The 22,761-nt window shown below is 32.8% G+C and overlaps 1 protein-coding gene across 1 annotated transcript in view; it reads left to right on the top strand.

Moving 5' to 3' along the window:
* Nucleotides 1–22,761, top strand: part of FOXP2 (forkhead box P2) — a 561,440-nt gene that overhangs the window by 443,843 nt on the left and 94,836 nt on the right. The gene's annotated exons all lie outside the window — the stretch shown is intronic.

Raw genomic sequence — 22,761 nt, 5'->3', positions numbered from 1 at the left:
CTTCTATTTGTCATGAATACTGCCTATATTCACAAGAAATCTCTAAATATATATACTCATATATATTAACATATAGAATTTTTAATTATTTTCATATGAGTTGATGTACTTATTTTGCTTCAAGAAAATAGAGGACTCCTGAATTTACTCTTTCAAAATTTATATTTTACTACCCTATGCATAATGTTTCTTAATTGTAATTGATAGAATAGGAAACAATTGAGTCTTCTAAACAAGTGTTCTTCAGAAATGGAAAGAAATATCTAATTCCATAATTCCAAAAAAGATATTTCTTCATTAAAAGTAGTATCAGATTGATGTGGCATGTAACTACTTGTGGAAAATATGAAACTTTTAAAACAACAGTGAGTGTAGAGAATTGGTAGTAAATTTTGTATATGGCAGTTATGTTATGATCTGAAATCATCTGGTTTGGGGTCTTACTCATTTTAATCCTCAAGTGTTTAGCCCTCCTGAGCTTTCTTTGTAATAATATTTGAAAACAATGGCAAAAATAAAAAAAATTGTGATGAGTTTTGTTAAATTGATGTAACTAAATTTATGTGAAAAGCTAAAACAATCTAAATTTCTAAGTATTCTTTAGTTTAAAGGAAGATAAATTTAAGATACTTCAAACATAATTATATACTTAAACTTAATAAAGAAGATTAATCAAAAAACACACTTTAAAAAATAGTACATTAAAAATGGGATAGTACTCCTAATTGGTAACAGTTTTCCTAAAAGAATTCCAATGGAAAATTTGTTTTTATTAAACCAGAGTGTGAGCTGGCTTAACTACTAATAGTGTTTGTTCTTTATTTAAAACTATTTCTACCTTTTAAAAAAGTTATGTTGAAAAAAAAAAGAAATCTATGTCATCAGATCTTTATGTTTTCACTGACATAGTTTCAGAATAAAAACGTGATATGGAGAAAGGAAGTAGTTTACCAGGGACCATATAAGTAACTCCTCAAGGGAAGGGCTGCATTTGTAGCCCAGTTCATGATCCCTGGTGTTTTAGTCTACCCAAAGGTATCCACGTCGTTCTTGGCTGCCTTGAGTGCTGTGTTGAATAGAGTGTGAGGTGTTCCATGTGTCTGTGACCACATTTAGTCTCTCAGATAGAAAAAGTTCTAGATGGGCTAATGATGGTTCTTGTGGCCAATGAGGGAGGAAGAACATGGCAGAGCAGCGCACTAGGTGCTCACTGTCTTTGCAGGGTGCTGAACTCAGTGCTTCACATTTGTCATCAAGTGACTTCTCAGCTTTACAACTCAAGGGAAACATTACTTGAATATTATTAAGTAGATGCTTATTTTCCTTTATTGATTGCATTAGTTATAAACTTTCTGCAGGCTCAAACAGCTATATAATGGGATTTAAAATCAAGAAGCAAACTAAAACAAACACTATCTATTATTCATAGTTGACAATTCCTATGTGATGGGCATGGCTCTCTTTTAATATTCATTAAATTTTAAAAGTATCAATATCCTGGAGTGGTACTCTACTAAATCTAGAGCACCATAGGGTTTCTGTTGGACTAAGAGGGAAAAAAGTGTGGAAGGATAGAAGAGGAGAACCTGAAGCCAGCTACTGTCCTTTATCATCTATGTGACTAACATTTTTATTAAATTTTGAATTGCAATTCTCCAATTTTTATTGGGCCTTATCAATTTAACATCACATATATAATTTCTGTGGTTCTTCAACTTTCACAAATAAAATGCTGACATTTTCAGGCATGTGTTTCAATAGGCAGATTAAATTATTTTTTGCTCTCCCCTGCCCCTACTTCACGTAAAAAAATAACAATCCATTTAGTTTATTATGAAACCTGAAATAAAGTACCATAAATTGCAAGGGAGGGGAAGCCACAATACCAAATTACCTTAAATAAGCAAACAGTACATATTTGAAATTAAGTGGATGTCCACAGATTTCCATCGCATCATCCTCTTGCATGCATTAACTATATCACATGACTAACCAAATATGCAATACAAATATATTTCATAGGGACATTTTTTTCTGGCTGCTTGGTTTATTAATAACCATCAGATATTAGCTGTCCTTTGAATACTGTACCTTTCTAGCATTATAGTGCTGAACAATAGTGGTATTTTCTGTACCCACTAATGCGTTCTATTTACTGTGTCTGTACCAATTCATTGCAGTAGTAGGCAGCGGCTGAGTACACTTATATCACCTCTACCAGAAAATTGTAATCATAAGTTTTGTCTACCTGTTGTATTTAAATATTTGGGATCCATTGGTTGTATTTTAATATTATAAGACAAACATATTATATCCTTCTGACAATTTGGGTTTCTTCAGAAAGATCATTACTTTCTAGCTTTAAGTGACAAGAAATTGAGAGTAAGAGAATTTCTTTGTGGGTGATTACTTTCCAATGCTTGTTTTTCACATTCTGTCTTTTCAAATGGTGTTTATTGTAAAACTAATCTGAAAAATATCTTCACTTATTTGACTTTTTGTTTTCATTTATTTATTTATTCATTTATTTTTGGTGCCAGGGATTAAACCCAGGAGCACTCAATCACTGAACCACACACATCCTTATCCCCATTTATTTTGAGACAGAGTCTCGATAAGTTACTTAGGGCCTCCCTAAGTTTCTGAGGCTAACTTTGAACTCAAAATCCTTCTTCCTCAGCCTCTTGAGTAGCTGGGATTATAGGCATATGCTGCTGTGCAGGGCTTGTTTTTCTTTTCTTTCTAACTTTCATGTTAGGACATAAGACATTCCTTTTTGATGGATATTTTTGGTGTATCTAATATCTTTATGAATGGCTTATGGTCAATATCCTGAATTTCATGGTCTTTGGCTTCCATACTACACTAATAATCCAAGTAAACTCACCACTGTATAACTAGACCCTGTTGACACCTCATCTGCCCAAGCGATTTATTAACACCTAGCTGCAGATAATCTTATTGTTAGTCTTGCCTACCGTTTCTTACACCTAAATAAATACTGTTTTACTTAGCAGTCTTCCTGTTAGCACTAAGTGCTAAGGCAATTATGTTGACTGCTTAGGTTTTTTTTTTTTTTTTCCTTAGAGTCTTATTTTTAAATCCTTTAGCATTGGACCAGATGAATCTTCTGATGAACAAAATATGTTACACCTTTAAACTTGATTGGCTTTGGTTCAGTAAGTGGGTGTATGTCCTATTCAAATTAAGTTTCAGTGTTCATATTTGATCTTTCCCTACCAGTCTTGACTCTGTTGTGATTGCCTCCTGGATGTTTCTTCTGATTGGGGATCGTGATGATTTAAGAAGCTATTTTTTGTGTGTGTTTCAAATACATTGTTCTGGCTTTACTTAAATTCTGTTCTGCACCTAATAATCTATCCTATGGGTTCTAGAGTTACTGGATTGAATATTGTGCAAATTACTTGTCGTCATACCCTCATCAGTAAGATTAGAACAATAATAGTATTTACCTATAGGGTGGCAATGGGGTTAAATTTAATAACCCTGAAAAATTCTTAGCCTGATGACTAACATGTCATTAAGTGTGCAATAGATGTTGAGTCTATGGTAGCACCAATATACTCTGGCTTGGCAATTCTATTTGAAATAAGATATGTATTTATTGTTAACACTAAAGGAGGCAGTGGGTATTGTACTGTAGGTCATGGCTAAGACAGATGGCAGTGTTTCCCACTGGGAGAAAATACTTTATATTCATTAATTTGAGTTGAACTGTGACTTACTCACAAAAATCATTGTTGTTCAAATGTTTGTGACTTTTCAAATGAAAGATGGCTAAGTGGAAGAATCAGAAACCTGCCTAACCATACTTAAATGATAGCCTCCTAGCCAGAGGAACTGTGGCTAAGACATGATAGGAAAAAAGACTATACTCTTGGTTTTTGGTATCAGCTAAGGTACAGGAAGATACGCTCCATTGGAACTTTGGGTGGTAATGCCAAATACAACTGTTTTTTTTTTTTTTTTTCCTTCCTCTATTACAAATGCATCGGCAGGGGATAATGAGAAGTTGACATAGATTATTACTTACTAGCAATAAATAGATAGAAGTTGAAACAGATTATTACTTACTAGTATTAATAGTCTCATCTAACTTGATGGACACAATTTCATTATTATTAAGGTATGTAGTATAAACTAGATTTTATTAGGAAGCAGTATAAATTAGATTTGTTATTCCATCATGTTTATTTTTGAGTGATGTTTATTGATTTTTATGATGGCATTGATACTATGGTTCTTCAGTAAGAAATAAATCTTAAGATTATAAAATATTTCAAACACATTTTTGTTGATTTTATTAATATTCTAAACATATAGTATAGTGACCATGTTTAGGGCTACTATAAAAACCTTCCAGATGCTTCATCTGAAACAGAATAAATGTTTCTGTTTTTAAAAGCTTGTCTGACATTTGTATGCAACTTCCTGATTAATCTTTCTCTTTCTTGGTATAATTCAAGATATTAGTAATTATCCTTACATACCTCAGTCATCTGGGATGTAACTCCCTGAGCTCAGTTCATTCTAGAGACCTCTCCTGAGTGATTACCTCTCACCTTCTATTTTATTGCAATATTTGAGATTGCCATGAATTCTCTTGATGTTGACTCCAAGAAGGACTGATAGCAGAGCTTTTTCAATGGAAACTGCTCTTTGAAATTTATAATGAATAATTTACTCCCCTTGATGATTCACCAAAGCATTAGTATGGCAGAAATCAGGGACTGATGAAAGGATTATTTATTTAGTTATCTGGTTTTGTTGTTGTTAATATATTTTTCATCAAATAAATTGATACACACACTTGAATATGTCTGTAGCAATAATGTGAATTTATGGTGCCTATTAGGACAGACTGTATTTTTCCTTTCACATTTTAAAGCTATTTGTAATGAGCTATTATTATTGGTAGTCTCTACACATATGATATATAATTTGCATTAACTTCTAATAGTTCACTCTATAATTCTTACATATTTCTAAACATCATTTAAGAAAATGTATATTCTGTATTTATTATTTATATTTTTGTCACTTGTGTATTTCCATATTGTCTTATTTTAGTATACTAATAACCCAAAGGAGCAGAAAACAAGTCATCTTAGTTTATAATGACTTTGGCATGCACACATGCAAGTATACATACATACACTTATCTAAATAATCACTTGTATAAAACAATGTGCATGCATTGTTATTAAGCCCATTTGCAATTCATTTCTGCTTATTTTATTAAAGTTAAATTTTTGCATTCATAATTTTCATTAAGCAAATGAATTGCTTATAATGCACAGGATTAACAAATTATGAAATCATATTTTTATTACTGGCACAGTTAATGTAACCAGTAAATATTTCTCAACAACTGGATGTTTCATATAATTTCAGTATATAGAATGTTAGTTTAAGCAGCACATGATTTCATTGACATAAAAACTTAAACCTGGAACTTCGTGTTGTATTTAAAATCATTAGTTGATGGAGTTTGCAAAGCTTACTAATACCAAAATTCTGTTACACGATAATCATCATAGAACTTAAAAGAAGTTACAGTGGTTTACTTTAAATTACTCACATTCCTCATCATAGCAATAATGAACTATGCAAAGAGATTCACACTATTGATTAGATAATGAATAAAATATTGTGCCAAGTTAAGGATTTCAAGTTAGAACTTTTTTTTCATATTTAGCATCAAAGAACAGTTTTAAAATGCCCAGGCTCTCACAAACATGTTGCTAGCTTCTTTGTGTGAAGTCCTGGTTTCCATTCCATAGACACCTCCTGTTCTCTCTTGAGAAAGATTCCAGGAGATATTTTACCACATTGGCAGAAGTAATCTACCCTTCAAATCCAGAGTACTGGTTATAACATCACACTCCAGAACATAGAACTTATATATTTAACATTTTAAGAGTAACACTATAATAATCCTAATCTTAGGCTTAATTTTAATTTATAATTTATCTGTAAAATATTTAGTCTGACTTAAAACAGACAATAAAATAATGAGAGAAACAAAACATCAGAAGAGGTTACAGTAAAGGGGAGGCATCAAGTAGACATCTCAGAGATAGATTCTTATTTCATTACCATAATTCATAAATTCACACATGGTAGAGAGAGTAAGTGTTGCCAATTTCCTGTTATCAGAATTTGACAAACTTAAAGGTTTAGGGATTTAAATTTTCTAGACCACCATATACAAATATTTTCTGTTGCATACTTAATATAAAATTAAAATAAAGGAAATAAATCTGTATGGTAATTGTACTTTTGTTTTATCCCTATTTCTTCTAAATAATTTTTTTGGGGGAGGTGGGTACCAGGGATTGAACTCAGAGGCAGTAACCCACTGAGTCACATCTCCAGCCTTATGTTTGTATTTTATTTAGAGACAGGATGTCACTGAGTTGCTTAGCACCTCGCTTTTGCTGAGACTGGCTCTGAACTTGCAATCCTCCTGCCTCAGCCTCTTGAGCTATTGGGATTACAGGTGTGTGCCACAGCTCTCGGCTCTTCTAAATTCTTTTTACCTATAGGTAGTACATCTCTTTTACTCCCATATATTGAGGCTAAAATACATATATAGTGTGATTTTTTGGCAGGTCTACCTTTTTTACTGCATTTGCAAAGTAAAGAGGAGAAAATATATAATGAACATACATTGTCATCTTTTGTGGACTGATGGGATTGTGAAGCTAATGGGTCATATTTTTCATCTAACGCAAGTCCTTTATTTTACGATTGAGAAGGCAATGTTAAGGAATTGAACTGACTTCCTCTACATGGCTCCATTATTTAAGAAGTTCAATGGCAGTTATTGATGAAATAACAATTCTTTAGTCTTGACACATAGTTCACTTACATTACTTTTTTCAGGTTGTATCTTTAATTTTAGCTTAATATATGTTTCAAATAAGGAACTTGCTCAGTTCTTCCAAACATTGCTAACTACTTTTAGCTAAGAAATGAATTTGAAAACTAGAGAGATTCCCTGATGACTTAGGAAACTACCACAGAGACCACTGAACTACATCTGGTTTTGACAAGAATACTTGTCAATCAGATCAATGAGATGGCTTTAGAGGGTGAGGTTAAAAGAAAGAAAATTCAAGGATCTTGCATAATTTCTTCAGAAATGTTTTTGGGTGAAGTGTGAAGTTCTAGACTTGATTTACTGCTTAAATTCTTCTATTAGGACTACACATAGGGACAAAAAAAATCGACTTATTTTTTTAAAGTTATCTAACAATTCCATATTTAGCCTTCTGGTTCAAATCTTAATCCTTTAGAATAATCTTCCTTTTATTTAGATCACATAGTCAAAAAAAAATTCAGTTGTTTTTTAAAGGGTGGGGAGGAACCTGAGGAATTCTCATTCCCTAGCTTTTCAGGGTGCCTGCTTACTATCCATCACATAAACATTAGGTCTTATAAATTGAGGATAAGTTATTAGTGGGTCTACTGATCATTAAATAGAAATGATCATTAAAAAGAAAATGAAGTAAGGCAATACTTTTAAGTCTGATACTGAAATATGAAACAGTATGTGAAACCCAGGATGGATTTTTGGATTAACCATACAAACACTAAGAAGGGTTAGGGTTAGGGTTAGTGTTAGGGGTTAGTCCATAGCATGCAAATTTTATCCTGTATTGTATGTTATGAATTGACTACTTTAGAAATGAATACAAGGATTAGAAATTCTATTGAGAAATTGTGGTTCTAGATAAATCCTAAAAATATCTGGAATGATTAGTTCTATCATTGTTAATGAGCACCTACAGTTTTGTTATTGATACCATCACAGAATAGATGGCTCATTTTGTTCCTCTTTCTCTTAAAGAGTATAGTCTTTAATGGTTGCTCAAGTTCTGCAAGATAAATCTTGAACAGTTTAAGCCTTTCAATCATTGCTGCCTCTTCCAATAAAAAAAAAAAAAAAAAAAAACTTGGTTTTTGTTATTTTCCCAGCCTTTCTACTATTATTTCAGAAACAAAAATTGGACCCTGACTTATCTATTGCTTTGAACCTACAGTACTGCATCTTTTAAAATCTCTCTGTAGCCACAAGTGATGCAAGGCACAGTTCAACTACTGTCCCACAAGACCAGTTTTCACCAATGCAATTCATACTGATTAACCCCTTTGGGTTTTGCATGTGTATACTTATTCAATTCACATTTTTAAAATATAGGCCCTGATACTCAATACCACTTAACTCATTTTTATTGAACATCTACTATGTTTAACTTGCAAGACTAAGCAAACTTTTCAGTAAAATTATAATTAACATCCTGCATTTGAGAAATTTAGACTGTAACTATGAAAAATACGTAATTTAAGACTAAAAAAATCTATGTAAACTATAAATGCAGATTTAATCCTTGTATTAAGGACTGGGAGATAAGTAGATGGGAGGGGATTATTTGAGATGACATTTTACAAAGAAATATTGGTATACATAATATCTCTATATAAAATACCAAAATTTAAACTTTTAAATGCTTTTTTAAGGACCTTAAATATTCTATAAAATTTCAAACAAAGAAGTAGATGTAACATAACCAGACCATACTATTTAAAGATATTTTGGGGTATAGTAAGAAATGATTTGAATGAGAAAAGATATTGGAGTCTATGTGTCCAGATTAGAGAATGTTGTCCAAAAAAAAAAAAAAAAAAAAAAAAAAAAAAAAAAAGCAATAATGGTTATCTTAACCCTGAGATGAATAGGGTAAGAAGGTAAAAAGACAGAGTTAAGAAAGAAACAAAAGACATTAAAATTTCTGGAATGGTATACCTGGTTGTTTGTACTTGGCTGATTGGGATCCAGGTGTTATCTTTATAACTTAAGAAAGAATAGGAGGTTTGATTGTGGCAGTAGGAAGCTGAAGGTTTTGTTTGAACAGTGAAATATCTGTTCAGAGTTGAGTTGGAGATTATGCATTTTTGTTAGTCATATCATGCTCAGGAGACTACAGTTACATAATTTTAAAGGAAATCATGAAGAGGAAGATAGCACAAAGAAGTCAAAAGACAAGTCATTGTGTAAGGGAAGAAACAACCAGTAAAGAATATGCACTCTATAGGGACAGTAGAGAAGCAGGAGCCAGCACTCAAAGAACAATAGAACAGGCACACATGTGTGGTTGCAAATATCTTCTATTATTTTAATTAAGCCTTATTTTTCCCCACCCCCCAAATCATTTTTAGGTTCACAGCCAACTTGAGACAAAGATTCAGGGATTTCCCATGCAGCCCCTTTCCAGTAACCTCTCCCATCATCAACATTCCCACCAGCAGAGTGGTGCATTTATTGCCACTGTTAAACCATGCTAAGCTATTGTCGCAACCCACAGTCCATAGTGTACATTAAGGTTCACTTTGGTGTTGTGTGTTATATGGCTTTGAACAAAAGCCAAATTACATGCATCCACCACAATAGTATCAGAGATTATTTTCACTCCCCAAAGAAACACTTTGTCCCAGGCCTTATTTATCTCTGTCTTCCTTCTATATCTTGACATTCACTCTGGAGGAGATTATTTAAAAGCTAAGAATGTTTGGCATCTTCGCAGACCACAGTGTGTCCTTAAGACTGTAGAAGATAGGTTGGGCAACGTTATTTTCATCAGAATTTACCTTGTGGCATAGGCTTAAATGGTTACTGAGAGGGTTTCTATAGAAATATTGAGTAGTATACACTAGTCTTTTGGGGGGAAATTCTGAAAAAGGGGAAGATAATGGGATTGCGGCCAGATAGGGAAACAAAACTGAAGAAAGTGTAGGGAGGGGGCAACAATGAAAATGAAAAGATTAAAATGCAACAGGAAAAAGAAGAAAGAGTTGAAAGAAGATCAGAATGAGGAAAGAATAGAGTGATGGCCTCAAGGGCACAGATGGAGCTCTTCCTCTTTATATTATTTACTAATGATTTGCATCACTTACATTGCATTATTTACTGATTCTTTGCATACCTGTGACTACTTCTCTTCCCTCTAGTGACATGATATTCAATTTTGAACTTTATATCAGATTTTAGGAATTTCAAATTCTATGATAAGCTATTCTATGAAAGAAGAGGAGAGTGTGCTTATCATTGCTAAAATGTTCTAGATGTGACATCATTATTCTCTCCATGTTTGTTATACTTGATGATGTTATTAGTTAAAAGAACAACTATACAGAGTTCAAACTTAGCAACTACTTTCTCACAAAGAGAGTCTAATAACACAATCACAAGTCTAATAACACTATCGCATGTTCTTTCCTTTCCCTCACACAGTTAAGAGGGATCAGTGTAAGTCTGAGAACATCAATTATTTTATGAAACGTTCAGATACATTAGGAGTTTAAACTTTTTAAGTAATTGGTTAATTTTTGGTAATTAATAAAAGTTTTCACTTTTTATAAAAACCTTTTAGTGAAAGCAGAACATGTAACAGAAGTGAAATGTATGGAGAAATATTATGATAGTCTTTCTTTCTTTGTATTGTCAGTTTTAAATTTTAAGAGCAACCCCATAAACCAACCAACAAAACTACCCTCAGACATACTATATTTAGTACCATACAATAGGAATACAAAGATATGACAATCATTCTCTTCTTTCTCCTCATAAAATTGGAAGTAATGTTTAAAATAATGAACAACAAAAGATATAAAGACAAATGGAAACATTAGTTTTGGAGTCCACAGTGGAGAAGCCTTCCTTTATCACTCTGTGTAAGTCATTTCTGGACCTCACTCCCGACTCCTATCTTTTTTCTTTTTTAATTTTCACATATATTTTGTAATGAACTTGTCTATTTACACATAATGCATATACATATAAAACCTATTAGGATTTTTAAAAATATTTTTATTGGTACATTACAATTATACATAATAGTGGGATTTAATTTACTCTGTTGGTACATGCATCATATCTATCTTTCCAACCATTCCAGTACAAGTTTTAATTGTATTGTGTCCAGGTTATTGCCAAGAGCCAACTGCTGGGCTTTATTCTAAACTTTCTGACCTGTAAATCTGCACTAGTCAACCTTTCTCAGGGAATGGCCTCAAAGTATATATTTACTCTAATTTGGTGGCTGAAAACAGTAAATGATGCCTCTTAGAAAAATACTTTCCTGCTCAGAGAAGATAATATTTCTGTTTTGCAAAGTGAGCCATAAATAGTAGAATTTTGGAAACTGGTGATTTACATAACACCCTCCGAATACGTTAATTAAAATATGCTAATGTATATATTACTCTACATAACTTCTGTGAATTCTGAGCAATTAGTTATTACATAATTTTTACTGAAAAATAATTCATTTAACATTCTTGGCAGAATGTTGCTCCTTTTCCTTCTTTCCCATCTACTTCCTAAGAAAATTGGTTGAATTTTTCAAAGCTGAGTGGAATTGTTTTTCAGTTTTGCCCTTTGCTAGGGTTTTGGTCAAAACATCAAATAAATCAGGTTTTGTGAGACAAAAGTCAAAATATAGTTACCTTGACAGATGCTGGCTCTGAGGTATAGCAGTCATTTATAGTAATGTTTACTACATTTGTTTACACCTAATTTTGCTCTTGAGTAAACAACAAAAAAATAAAATAACCTCTCTAGGGTCACATTTCAGTAATAGATTGAGCCAAGATACAAACTCAGAGCTCTCTGGCACCAAAGATGTCTTCTTCATATCACTTCACCTGTTATCACAGGTGAATTCCTCTGACTGTGGACTGTGTTTTACTCTTCCACAAACATCATTTAAAAGAAAGATCCCACTACAGTAGGATAATGCTTGAACATTTGAATGATCCTCGTTTTCTGGAACACCTTGATTTTGCTACCTTTACCTTCTGTCAGCTAGGGATTTCTCAGCTCCCACAATTACACACACACACACACACACACACACACACACACACGGATTTGACAACTACTAGACAATGCTCCATGCTCTCAAAAATACGATGATTTTAAGAAGTTCTGATCAAAACTGACTATATTTTCTCTCTCTTTATATTTCCTTGTGTTCTTAAACCAACATTTTAATTTCATTAAATCTTTTCTTCTATTTCACAGTCTAAACACTAATTTGGCATTCTTGTCTGTGCAGTTTTTCTAATATCTCCCCTAAATTTTCTAATATCTCTTCCTCTTGTAACCTCATAATTAAAAAAAAAAAATTTTCAGTTATCAATGAACCTTTATTTATTTATTGATTCGTGGTGCTGAGAATTGAACCCAGTGCCTACACATGCTAGGCAAGTGCTCTGTGGCTGAGCCACAACCCCAGGCCACAACCCCATAATTTTAACCAACTCTCAAAAATAATCAACGGTTCACTCTCCTTAAATATGTCCAGTCCCATTTCACCTCTGAGCTTTTTGCTTTCTTTGTCTCAGCTATTCAAGATGGTGGAATTCACCAAATCATGTCCTGGCTAAATATTTTTATCTTGCTACCATAAAATCTGCATGATGTGAAAAGCTACTCTGTCTTTTTCTATTTTCTTTGCTAGAGTATGATTCTTTGGTGTGGTGGTAGTGGTGGAAGTGGGGAAATGATCTTTTTTTTCACTTCCACATAATGAGAAATGCACATAAATATTTCTAGCAGTGTCTGGCTCATGGTCCTTTTTTTAAAAAAAGTAGTCTTTTATTTTGTTTATGTGGAATTTTTTCTTTTGTCATTCATAATGTATAATCTACATATCTGTGTATAGAACCAAGAGGGAAGTACAATTTTGAGTGAAGACATAAAGGTAAAGCCATGATCAAATTTTGTTTGTTTTTCCCATGTATTATCTTTTTTTTTTTTTTGCTTACTGACTGAGAAAAAAATTTCAAGTACATGAAGAATTTTAATAATAGTAAGACATGAAAAATGGACAGAAAGACTGAGGTTGTAGATTAGTGGTACAGTGCTTGCCTAGCACATGTGAGGCACTGGGTTTAATCCTCAACATCACATAAAAATAAATAAATATAATAAAGGTACTGTGTCCATCTACAACTAAATATATATATGTATATTTTTTTAAAATGGACAGAGTTGGGGGGGTTTGTTTGGTTTTGTTTGTTTTCAATTTGCCAGTCTTTAAATCAGTGTTTCCCAAACTTTGATACCCATCTGGGCCATATTTTTCTGAAACTCACCTGAAACTTAGATTCATTGTTTTTAGTGAAAAGGTCAGAAAATCTGTATTTCTTCAAGTGCTCCAGGAGATTCATGATTAGTAAAGATTAGGAAACATTTTTCCTGAGCCTCTCTGTACAAAGTGTGTTCTGTGAACTACCCTAAACCTCCAGAGAATTTATTAGAAATGCAGAATGCCAGGCCCCACCATGGACCTACTATATTATGATCTGCACTTTAATGCAATCCTCAGTTAATGTATATTCCCTGTGAAGTTTTTAAGAAAACGCTTGTAAAGCACATCTATTAAGAAATTATCATTCTAATCTGTTATTTTAAAATGTTTGTTTATGGGCTGTGTATATTTTAATATACTATAAAGAGTGTACAAATATATGTATGATTTAAAGAAATATTTAAGATACTATGGTTTGCTGTTATATTTAATATAATAATTAAAAATATGAAAAAATGCAATTTTATGTTCTGTGGCAATGTTTAGCATAGATTTTAAGTATTTATTTGACTTGTATGTGTGTGTGTTGTAAGATAAAACTGCCCAAACCAGCTGTTTTGAGTACATTTCATTTAAAAGCAAAATAACTTCAATGATATAATATTTTGCAGTTTTGTCTGCAAAATGCAACTAACTAGCCTGACTGAATTTTTTATATGGTAATGCATAAATACCAGATAGAAACAATAATTGAACTAAAGAAGCCTACTTAATAGCACAAAGTTAAAAAACAGTTTTATTTCATTTAGTCTGTAATATGTCTTATAAGTATTTCAGTAGTAAAAAAGATTATTTGTGGGATATAGAGAGGATAAAAAGATTTACTGTAGTGTGAGTTACTGGAAGTATTTTTAGTGGTGTTTACACTTCTATTAAGATTCCATCTATAAATACCTTATTATCATTTGTTAAATTAAATGACACTTTATGGAATACTTGATGACTTTAATTTGTGCTTTAAATATGCACATATATTTTAACAATATTTCCATCTTACAATGCATTTAATATTGACTTGTGATAGTGTTACTGCTTAACCATTTCTTTCAATTTGTTTAGTGTTTTAAAATTCATTTTTAAGATAAAGTGCTTCCTAATATCATATTAACTTTAAAATTATTTATATTTCTTAATTCTGAAGTGGTGATAAGTACCATTATTTGGGTACATTTCACTTTAACCTAGAGTTTGCTCAGTTTAGTAGTTACTCATGACAATTTATTTTAAAATTTTAGATGATTCATTATTCTTATAAAGTTCCAACTTAAATTCTGAATGAATTGTTCAGGTACATAGAAACTTTATAATTCTTAAAATTTGTAAAATTGTGACTAATTTAATTTGGTTTATATTGTTCCTATTATTAGTATTTTCAAGAATGTATGAATAAAATATTTTGAGGAAAGGAATAGACTGCTAAAAATATGGAGTATGTCCTAAACCTGTACAGAAGAGGAGAATTCTCTTACTAGTAATGCAGTAGTCTCTCAAAGCTCAAATTGTTTCTAATGTGGTGAATATGAGAGAATCAAAACCATCCTTTTTAGTGCCTGAGATGCTCATCTTCAGTTTAAAGCACATTTAATATTTATTTTAAGCTCATTCAGTTTTTGTCTAAGGCCAACTCTTGAATTAAAATTCCTTAAAAATCACTTTAAAGAAAAGAAATTTTGTCACCAACAATGTGTAAAAGGTATATGTAAGATGGCCCAAACAGTAAGCATGGCTCTTCTCCCTCGGGCCAGAAGAAACCTTTTATGACCTGTACCTTCTTAGGTCTCTTGAAATGGAAAATGAGATACTTGCTGTTCTGGAGAAACTTAGAGTTCATATTTTCCTCATAACTATTCTCTTTGGTATTTGAAAGCATTGCTTTCCTGGGAGCATTGAACAATAAATAAATGTTGGCTTCTGCTTTATGTTTGTCTTTAGAAAGATATTCAAGCAGGTTTAGTGTGCCCTGGTTGATTTGCCAGTTCATGAATGGAAAGGGGTCCTGACAGTGTTTCTTAAATAGGGCATGTTGGCCGTCTCCACACATAATCTCTTAAGCATAATCTGCATTCAAGGAGTGCCTTCCCCCACCCTCAATTAACTATTGTTTCTACTGAATTCTATAGTTTTTAGTATATGAGACATACTGCTTCTATTTCTTGATTTTTCAACTGCAGGTAGAATAATGTGGTGACTCCCTGCTATAAAAAGATTCGGAATTTAGTAAATTTTTCACTATAACCAGTTTTTGCTAATTTAGTTCTTCTTCAGTCCTTGAAGAGTTCATCATCTATTATTACTAAAATAATAGACTTAAATTTTTATATTGATCTGTTCTTTACTAAATAACAATTGTTGAACACAAAATAACAGCTACAAGTCTATTTTTATTTTATGGAGACACTAAAGTCTTTTTGAAGATACAAATTAGAAGGTTCTTAAAGTCCTCTTCTGTTCTTTATATTATCTGCTTTAAGTCTTGCCACTTGTTACATTGTTAGGCTCTTTTATTTTTATGCAGTTGATTTTCTCACACACACACACACACACACACACATAGTTAGTTAGTTAGTTAGTTAGTTAGTTCAATGAATGAATGAAGACGAATTATTGCTCAGATCAGTAGCTAGAGTAAATACTCTGCAAAGTTGTATAGATTTTCTTTCAACAGTAAGTGTCTTCCTTAAATGGATGTGTTGACAGGCTACACATTAAGGTCCTCAGGTTAGGACTGAGAAGACCAAGTTACCACCACTGCCCCAATAAGGTAGCTACAGGTTGGCCAACAGCGTGAACCTTTGCAGGTTGGGAGTTAAACTCTTCTCCCCTGATCTTTCTCATTCCCTGACCTGTGTAGAATGTTCCTCTGACAGATAGTTTGTTTTCTTAGACTAATAATGCACTTCTCACACTACATCCTGGGAGCAAAAGCCCTTCTGCTATTTCTAGAGAGGGTATGGGAGGAGTGGGTGTTGTGCTGGTCTGCCCATTCTCAGTGGCGGATTTTAGTTCATTCCCCTGGTGCTCCTACCACAGTCCACCCTTGCCCTTGGTGTTCCATGGGAAATAGGAGCTTGCTACTGCTGTCTTAGGCTACACTTTTTTATGTTCTTTGTTTGTCAATCTATGCCTTTCATCTTACTTTTACCTGGTTTCTTGAACGTTCTGGTCCTCTGCTGGCACCTTTCTTTTCTTTTCTTCCCCCAGCACTGGTAAACTTGTTACTATTTTAAAACAGAGAAAAGGGTGGTGGACTTGGACTCATTCTAGTCTAATAACCCAGAAGGCAATAGCTCTTTTAAAATAAGGTATTATATTAATATGAACAATATATATTCATGGCCACCTATTATGTACATGTCCATGTTATAAAATGCCACAAAATGGGCTGTCATGCTACATCTCACCTAAACAACAGAGTATGCTTTATCATACAGATTTACAAAACACCTTTTGGAGAACATATTTTGCCTATTATTCATTCACTTCACTTATTTCAGGAAGTTTAGATTTCTATAAAAACAGATCGAATGACATTTTATTCCTTCCCTAATATTAAAAATATAACCCAAAGAAATTCTGTCTACAAGTGAAGCTATCATGAAAATTTAAAGCCATGATCTTGACCAAATATTGGAAGAGCTTTGCCATTTTAATGTGTACTGCAGCAAACCTTATAGCCTACTGTTTCTTGAGCCTGGCTCTCCAAACTATGGATCAAGGACCAAAAAGCCCCTCACAGGATTATACTGAGACAGACTTTTCTTGGCTGCCTGCAGGCTGCCTAAGGGGACTTGTATTAACTTTGCAAGCCTATTCCTATGGGAAGGTAGATGCAACTGAGACAGACCTGCCTGGGATGCTTCTCATATGCAGATATATGCAGAAAAGTATTAGAGCCATTTATGACCTTTGAGGGCACTCTTGCACTGAACTCCTTTGACAATAGAATATGCTGTGTTTCACAATAGAATACTATTTGATAATTGATTGTACCATATTCTAGAATATAGTAAGGGCTGGTATTTGGGCTTGTCAGAGAAGGAAGATGATAAGTGAACACCTAGTAACACCTAGTGAATACCTAGTAGGGAGGAATAGATAAAGAGCAGGTGTGTGTGGTCTCTTCTTGGCCACACAGTACATGCCCGTTATTTGTTTTTAATAAAGAATAATAATAAATAATAATTAACAGTCTTTTTCTACTGAACTTACAGACTCAGAAATCCTAGTAACACAAAGAAAAAACCTTAAAGTTATTTCAGTACTCTTGTAGTTCCACATTTGGTTTACTATTAACAAGTAACTTTTCTCAAAATACTTTGTATGCTCAGAGCAGTCCAATAATCACCTCCCTCCTAGACATCTCAATTTCCTAAAATAAACTCCTTTATTCCTAACATTTTTCAGACTATAATAGAGCAGGTTCTAATAACTCTGTATCTAATAAACTCTGTATCAGCCAGACATTGGGTACTGATTACCTTGACCACTGCAGCATATTCACACAGATTATCTGACTCATGTAGGTTTTTAAACTATTGATTCACTGAATTTTCACACCTTTACCATTACTTTGTGTTGATAAATCCAGGTAGCCCTTGAATATTGTCCTAAATTTCAATACAAAGTATTTTTGGAGATTATTTATATCCAATCATTTAGTGACAGTTCTGTAGTTTTTAGTAATATAGTTACTGAAAATTTGAGGAAAACTAGCTAGTAATTATTGACTGAACTACCTTTCAGCAAATTATATTCAGTTATATCTTGATGGAAGTCATATAGGTACAAGGTCATGTCTTAGACTTTGATGCTATTCATGAATCTGCCATGTGCAGAGGAAATACCAGTTTGATATAGCTACTGAGCACTGGAAATATGACTAGTGTGATTAAGGAATTTATTGTACTTTAATATTAAAGTTTTTTAAAAAAAAATTGTTGTTTTTAGATATACATGACAATAGGGTATATTTTGACATTATGCATAAATGGGGTGCAGCCCATTACAATTTTGATCCAATTCCTGTGATTGAACAAGATGTGGAATTACAGGACATAATATTAAGATATTTGAACTTAAATTTAAAAATACTAATGTATCTAGTAGGTACTATTTTGGACAATTGAGAAGATAAGAATAGCTGAGATGCTGTAGTGTTACTTTTTTTAAGTACAGATATAAGCATACATAGATATTTGAATCAGGTAAGTTAGGTGATACAAACATTTCTTTATATTTATAAAATGCTTTTCAAATATATGGTGTGATTACATGAAAAAGCACCTTTACTTTTTTTGTGACTTTCTTGGTAGAGAAATTATTTAGAGTTATTGCTTTTATGTAATTCTAAAGTTGATGGTCATTTGTATTATTCTCATCAGTCTTATAATTTTACTTTGTTACTCTGAGTTGATGTTGAGCTTATCTCTGTCATGAAAATAGTCTGTCATATGCTTTAATTTGGTTTTAAATGAAATGCATATCATAAGAAATAAGAGTTCTCACAAACAATACCGTTTATCTAGAAAGACCTTTTATTAAGCAGATACAAATGACTGTTCTTAATTGATAACCCCTCTGCCCCTCCAGAGATGCAGTCAGTGTCTGTCGAACCTATCATGCCTTATTTTCTTTGCTGATCTATTTTAATCCAAATCTGTAAATATTGCCCTCCTTCTTGATTAGCCTTTCTTCTCTACATTTACTTTCAGGTAATGGTAATAATCTGTAACTACTTTTAACTTGTCCCTTTGGACTATTAAGAATTCTGGATTTAAGGATATATTGTTTTAGAACAATATTACAATAATAAAATTACAAGTAACATCTAAGAAGATGAAAGTAATGCAGCATTCTATTATGTTAAAAATTGGCATCTTTTGACATGAGTTTGATATTTCTGTGAATGTCCATTCACCTCAAGTGGTTTCTTCAAATAATGAGTTAGCTCTCATCTTTCGATGCAGCAAATTGAGGCACTGAGTTCATCTTTGTGGACTGAATGATAAAACATTTAAGGGTCGTCTGAACTATCCTTTGCTTTCATTGTATTTAGTTTTTTTTTTCCAGCTTGGTTATATATCTGTCTTCATCCAGTTCCTGGGACACTATCAGTAAATTCTGTACAGTTCAAAGTATTGGCTGTTACAAATCATAGAGTTGAATTGCTTCTGCTTTGGTTTTATTTCCAGTTTAAAAATAAGTCTTTTTAGAGTATACTATACACTTTCAGGTTAAACAAAGTCAACTATTCTAGCATGAATTTCTTATGTATCTTCTTAAAAACTTCCACCATGAAAAAAATCACAAAAAAGAAAAATTATCTTATCACATCACATATTTTAATAGAGGCCATAAAAAATTCCAAACTTGTGAATGTGTATATGTGTGTGTTATTGATTCATATTTCTAATGTTTTTAGGTTGAATCTCTCAAAAATTGGTGGATCAAAATGTACATATATTTTTTAATAAATATCCTCATCCATAAAATTGATTCCAATTTCTAGAACAACCAGTCAAGTATGTCTGTCCTGTGTATGGTCATGCCTATTTCTCTACATGCCTATTTCTCTACTTTGTGAACACCAAAGATTATCTTTTTTTCATTTTCCCCAGTAGACCAGATAAACTTATCTTGCCATTATTTTTTTAAAGACCTTTGTTTTATTTATTTATTTTTATGTGGTGTTGAGGATGGAACCCAGGGCCTCGCACATTCAGGAGAGTGCTCTACCACTGAGCCACAACCCCAGCCCACCATTATTTTAATATACACTTTCTTGATTACAAAAGAAGTTAGTTTTCATATTTATAGACTATCTGTATAGCTCTAGAACCCATAGTTATTCCATTTTGAAACTCCATTCATAAAGTATTTCCCAAAAATATGTAGCCTCGAGTCTTCTTTTTGTAAAGTATCATGTATACTGTATCACATTTTGGGGAAACACTATTAGATATATGGACATCATATTTAGTTACCACAACTTCTATAAAGAATGAAACTAGTAATTAAGTGTACTAGATTTAGTGAATCAGTAATTTAAATTGCAAATAAGAGGTGCCTTTCATTTTTTATACGAGAGACTAAAAGTATATGGACACTATATGAATGTTTATCAGTTGATTGAGCCATTAGACATTGGCAGGTCAGGTTTTTAAATATTAGTAAAGTTTTAGGAAATATCCATGTCTGTTTAGGAAGCATGGGTGTTGTATAGTCACGAGAACCTAGTTTATAATAAAGTTTCAAAAACTGAAGGAACAAACAAGCATAATCTCAAAGAAACAAATAACTATTTCTTTATTATTGGCTATCAATTTGTGCCCTGTTTTAATCATTCATATCAACATGCATTCTCCAGTAATCAATTTGACCTTAATATCTAAATAATTTTCTCATAATATATGTATATACTAAAGTATATAGTATGTAAACTCTTTTTAAAAAATTTCCAAATCCACCTACTAAATTTTTGGAATGTCCATGGAGTTAAAAGGAGGGCCAGTTTAGGCAAATCATCTACATTGGGCTACTCACCTCATCCTCACACTTATCCTCAATTTAATTAGCTTGTCAATCGAAATTAGTGGCATTATACATTTTGACAGCTGCCTGATCATAGTGCTTTATTTCAGTCAAGCTTTGCAAATGGATGGCAGAATGGTTTCTGTTGAACAAGGAAAGATACTGACTGTGTTGCATGTTCTCACTTTGGAGCACTTATGTTGTTATATAACATATGCATAAAAGTAAATGGGAAAGGGAAGTTAGATAAAAAAGAAGTTTACAGAAAAAGAAAGTAGGAAGTGAGAGCCAAGTTCTAATCATGGGACTGTTTAAAATACCAGCATTGGAGAGTAAAACTTTGTTTCTAATGTTTCACTGAAGGCTTCTGGAAGGTGGCAGGTATTTATGCCAAGTCTATATTCCTAAGAATATGCTCATGTTGAAATAAATGTTATAGTTGGGTGACACCTCCTATTTGGGCACAGCTCCTATTAAAACTCCTAAGATTTAATTGAGCTTTTACCAAGTTTTTAAATATCAGTAGGCAAAATTAAATCTTCAGTGTATGTACCTGGATATATTTTCTGTATTCATTAAAGATATTTTCTCAGGGTTGCAAACTGCCAGCAGAGAAAGAAAAAGTCAAAATCAAGAAGTATAAGATACAGTACACCTTGTACCTCTTAGGAAAATAGTGGCTTCAAAGCCCATACTTTAACCAGTAAGACTCTATTCACCTTTGCAAGGAGCAAATACATGTTATTCATAACATAATGAACTTAAATCATGAAGAGACAATTTTAATAAGGAAAAAAAATTACCCTTATTCCTCATAAAATTAATTAATATAATACCTGACCTAATTGGTCATCCCTGCCTAGTAACTGAGGGAAAGGTGAAAATTCTATGTTATTTTCTCTATCTTAATTATTATACTCTTTTGCTGCAGGCTTTACTATATTAATTTAAGATGTTGTGATTAATCACTACATATCTATATTAATTTTTTTTTTATTTTCTAGAACCCACAAACCATTTTCACCATATTATCAGTAACAATAATACTAAACACTCACCTCAGAAACCATACTGATCTCATAACTTTCTACCTGAAAGATAAGAGTATGTGGATTTAAAAGCACACACACACACACACACACAAAAAATGTAGCATATTCTATTGTTTTTCCCAGCACAATTTATTTACTTTGCTAAAGGAGTTTATGATAATAGTTGAAACAAAGGCCAAATTTAAGTGTAGTCAATAGTGTAGTTTGTAATCCCAGTGTAAATAGTGTAGTCCCAGTAATTTGATAGGCTGAAACAGGACAATCACAAGTTTGAGAGCAACTCAGCAATTTAGTGAGCCCCTAAGCAACTTAATGAGATCCTGTCTCAACATAAAAATAAATAAATTTTAAAAAGGGGTGGGGGTCTGGGATTGTCGCTCAGTGGTAGAGTGCTTGTTTAGCATGGGCAGGACCTGGGTTTGATTCTCAGCACCACATTAAAAGAAAAAAGAAAAGAAAAGAAATAAAGGCCTCTCTCCTCTCTCTCTCTCTCTCTCTCTCTCTCTCTCTCTCTCTCTCTCTCTCTCTCTCTCTCCCCCCCCCCCTTTAAAAAAAAGGAGGGGGGGATATGCTCAGTGGTTAAGCATCCCTGAGTTCAATCCCTGGCACACACACACAAAAAAAAGCTGATATAAGCAGTAAATCTTTATCCTCATCATAATTATCTCACTTTCCTCCTATTACTAAGGATAGGCATTCTGGTCCTCTAGGAGATGCTTTCTCTTTATGACTCTCCCCCTATCCATAAAGTGGTTTTATCATTGACCACTTGTGCCTTTTAAAAGTATGGAGTTTGTTGTGAGCCATTTGTCAAATCTCTGTAGGTATTCCAGCAAGAGGAAGCAATACCAGATTTCAAACTGGAAGCTGAGATTAAGCTGTTTAGGGTGCCTAAATGTGGCACCATTTCACTGTTTAAAGGCAAATGGAAAATATCTAGAAAGTCAGATGCCCCCAAGAGAGAGTTTTTGAAGCGGGTCCCTCTTGGGCTGATTATA

The sequence above is a fragment of the Spermophilus citellus genome, assembly GCF_964194105.1.
Source record: "Spermophilus citellus genome assembly, chromosome: 3".
NCBI lineage: Eukaryota > Metazoa > Chordata > Mammalia > Rodentia > Sciuridae > Spermophilus > Spermophilus citellus.
This window is presented reverse-complemented; position numbering and strand designations above follow the sequence as displayed.